Source organism: Gadus macrocephalus, chromosome 20 (genome assembly GCF_031168955.1).
Source record: "Gadus macrocephalus chromosome 20, ASM3116895v1".
Taxonomy (NCBI): Eukaryota; Metazoa; Chordata; class Actinopteri; order Gadiformes; family Gadidae; genus Gadus; species Gadus macrocephalus.
In genome coordinates this window covers 782,683-786,564 of record NC_082401.1, presented here as the reverse complement: position 1 = coordinate 786,564, position 3,882 = coordinate 782,683, and the positions used below count along the sequence as shown (strand labels likewise).

At 40.3% G+C, this 3,882-nt stretch overlaps 1 long non-coding RNA gene across 1 annotated transcript; it reads left to right on the top strand.

The window, feature by feature from the left end:
• The first annotated feature begins 2,527 nt into the window (after positions 1–2,527).
• On the top strand, positions 2,528–3,680 carry LOC132449033 (uncharacterized). The gene is made up of 3 exons (XR_009523494.1): positions 2,528–2,984; positions 3,347–3,491; positions 3,607–3,680. It is a non-coding gene; the product is annotated as an uncharacterized LOC132449033 (long non-coding RNA).
• The last annotated feature ends 202 nt before the right edge of the window (positions 3,681–3,882 follow it).

Below are 3,882 nucleotides of genomic sequence, written 5' to 3'. Positions count from 1 at the left end.
TGTTGTTGATTCTGCAGATTCTGATTGGCTTGCATGGCTTTAATTGCACTCAACGGCGTATTTATGCGTTTTGATGTAAACAACAACTTTTTGGAAAACGATAGTGTGCACAATGTTATTTTTGAAAACGGAGGGGGGGAAATATTCGTTTCTATAAATACCCTGCTACGTATAAACGTGTCCTTAAAGAGCACCAGAATGGGTGTGGCTCAATTAGCCTATGAGCCACAGCTGCGGACTATCACGGCTAACCAGCCAGACAGGAGCACGTGAATCTTTTAAAACATGTTTAAAAACAGTGAAGATGCCATTCACATCTTCACATTACCTTCCCCCTCTTTTAAGCTTGTAAACACAGTTACAAGCGTATTCGATAAAAAAGGTAAAATACTGTGCAAGACAGTCATTTGTGCTAAATAAACAGTTCAAAAAGTCTCTGGTGACCACCAATCTTCATTCAAAGATCCCTCCTTCTTAGCCAAACACTGCACTCTTCACAGTATGTCCTCCGCCACTGCTGTTGTGCTAAGGCTTGGCAATAGCTCCCCACATGGCTCACATCAGCAACAAGGAGTTCCCGAGCTATTCCTCCTTCAGGCTTTGGCCAACCCCACAGGACAGCAGTTCAACTTCCCCAGTGATCTCCTCTCCTAGCAGGACGCTTCGTCTACCTGCTCTTCTTCACTGCGCACCAACCATGAAGCTCCTCGAACAATGTTTTTCAAAATGTGGGTCCCCTCCACTCGGCTAGAGGAATGTCCCACCACTGCCACCAAATGTGAAAAAGAGCTTTCTTCACGCACATTGTTGTTGTTGTTAAAAAGCATCTCTTTACTTAAAACACAGAACAACTGTCGAGTCACTTGCACCACTCCAGCCCCTCCAGTCTAAAACTCTGGCCCTCTTTAAGAGCACCAGAATGGGTGTGGCTCAATTAGCCTATGAGCCACAGCTGCGGACTATCACGGCTAACCAGCCAGACAGGAGCACGTGAATCTTTTAAAACATGTTTAAAAACAGTGAAGATGCCATTCACATCTTCCCAGTGCTACAGTTTAAGAGAGAGAGAGAGAGAGAGAGAGAGAGAGAGAGAGAGAGAGAGAGAGAGAGAGAGAGAGAGAGAGAGAGAGAGAGAGAGAGAGAGAGAGAGAGAGAGAGAGAGAGAGAGAGAGAGAGAGAGAGAGAGAGAGAGAGAGAGAGAGAGAGAGAGAGAGAAAGAAAACAGCTGTAGTCTGTGGGGCCTTCAGGTGGTCAGGGTGGGCGTTCCATTGTCTTGGGGCAGCAGCGGAGAAAGCCTGATTTCCCATGGTGCGGATGTTGGTCTTAGGTTGTCAGAGGGTGTGTGCTGATGCAGAGCGAAGGGTAATGCAGAGCAAAGTAATGTAGTTACTAGACTGACATGATGGTGAAAACAAACCAAAAATGAAAAAAAACAGCTTGAGGGCAACTTCTCTTGGAAAATGGCCAAAAAATAGACCCTGTTTACATTTTTGTATTCACCTTATTCACCAAGGCACCAAGGGAGGGGGGACCTGATACATTGTGTTGGAACTTCCAATCAGGCAGTGATATGCATTATCAATAGTAGTTGTTTGAATAGTTTTATTTATGTTGTCTTTTTTGCGCCCTCTTAATCAATCAATTTTGTGGAAAATATCACCAGTACAATGAGGATGTTTTTAGCAGTAAAAACAGTGTTTTGTAATCCTTATACTTCATGAAAATAGAATGGATGTGTATGAAGGCAAGCAATGTAATGGAAGTTTCAAAAGAAAACCAAAGAAAAAACGTTTAGATATGAGCATGGCTGAATAAGGTGAACACGTGATTTTATTAGTAATGCTAGGATTATTTGATGCCAGTGGACCATGTCTGTGCTCCAACAATCGAGTGTTATCTGTAATGTTGAAAAAAAAAAAGACAAACAAATGTACGGTAGTTTAAATTGTTGCAAAGGAATACAATGACTTGTGAACACTAAGCAGTGATGCTACCTCAACAGACCTGATGTGCACTTTTCAGGGATAAAACAGGACACATTTTTCTTAACAAAATAGAGAATTGCCTACTGCATCCCAGAACACTACTGTTAAGAGTGATGCAAATAATTGGCATAATGTACATCTGTATTTAATGCTTTCCACTTGTGATCCATTTCTGTAAACACGGTCTTATAAGCAAAGGGATTGGGGTTACTTTACTACGAGTAGTACAGATCATTTATTTTGTGTAAAAGTAATGATAGGCATTAATAGTATTAGATTAGGGCAGGATGGTTTTATTGTTTTGTTTTTTCACCTATGTGATATATTATCTTTGTTTTGCATTTGGGATTATTTATTATTTTCTGAACAGTCATACAGTCGCTTCTGTTCATTTCATTTCTGCTTTGTATTGGGATAGACTGTACTTGCTGGTATATGAGATGTATTTGTTTGCAAGTAAAATGAAGAAGCACAAAAGGAGGGTCTGACCATGCAGGGTAACTCTGTAAGACAAGAGAAGGCTGTCAAACACACTCAGTCATTGAATGCATTACTGTTAAAGCATCTTTTGTCATGAAAAGCAGTACCAATATGTGAGTATCTATCTTCTTTTCCTTCTTTGCACTTTAAATATGACGGTGGCATTTGTCCTGCCTGTGCAGCCTGTTGACCAGAGCATGTTGACACTTTTTTTGCAAGACCTGTGTAAACTACAAACACTCTAAATGTAAGAAGTCTGACTGTCAGAAACACTCTTGTGAGATGAGATTACATGAGCATCCAGAATGGGTTCTGGATGAAAAAGTACTCTTATGAATGAATGGTATATAAACTGCATAACACTGTTAATGTATGGTCCTGCTTTGTTTTACCTACACAGCCTGCTGATGGAGAAATACCTGAAACAAAGCGTGTTGCTGCTCATCTACCTTTTTCATCGTTGAGGCCTGATCAAACTCATCTATTTTCACCTGTGGTGCAGACCTTCAGGAACAGATTGTAAGAATTGCTCTTGTGAACTCTTCTCAGATGATATAAACATCAAAGATATTCCTTCTTCTTTTACAGTTTTGATGTTATGCCATTATATTTGGGATAATGTCCATTTCTATACTGCGTCAATGAATGGAAATGTTTTTCTTGACCGATGCAGGCTACTCAGGAACCTGTAACAGTCAGAGAGCCTGTTAACACTCATCTAGCTTTTCCACCAGTGGTGCTTGAATGTCATAAGCAATAATCAGAGATCTTATTGGATTAACCACAAAGACTATTAATTTAATATTATTAATTTGAATGGCATATGCTGTAAATGGCTTAACACTGTTAACAAATTAACATGCTTTCTTCTGTCTACACAGCCACCTGTTGGAGCTTGCTCGAGCTCATCCATCTACACCTGTATCCCAAACTTCCAAGACCAATCCGAACTACAAAAACCACTGCTGCTAGAACTTTGACTGTCCATGATGGTCTTGTGAGATCACTTTCCTTAATTTTTTAAAGGTGCGTTATCAGTGTTCATGCACATTTTGGGCTTGTTTGTGCTATTGTTAATACACTATACATACATTCCCACTATGTACTTTTCCGTTCTAATTCACTATTCTGTCTGTTCTAGCGTGTTGCGGTGACTGGATTGGATGCCTGGACTCTCCTCATGGTTAACCGGCCAGCACCACATCACCATTTTATGTTTAATTGTTTTATATTTGTTTTGTTTGTTTGTTTGTTTTTTAGCACTTTGGTGACCAATTTAATATGATGTGCATGTATTTACCTGTATGTCAATTATGGCACCCACTCCTGACCATCCCTGGAAGAAGGGATCCCCTACTATGCGTTTCTTCTCAAGATTTCTTCCTTGCTAATTTCATGGAGTTTTTTCTTGCCCTTG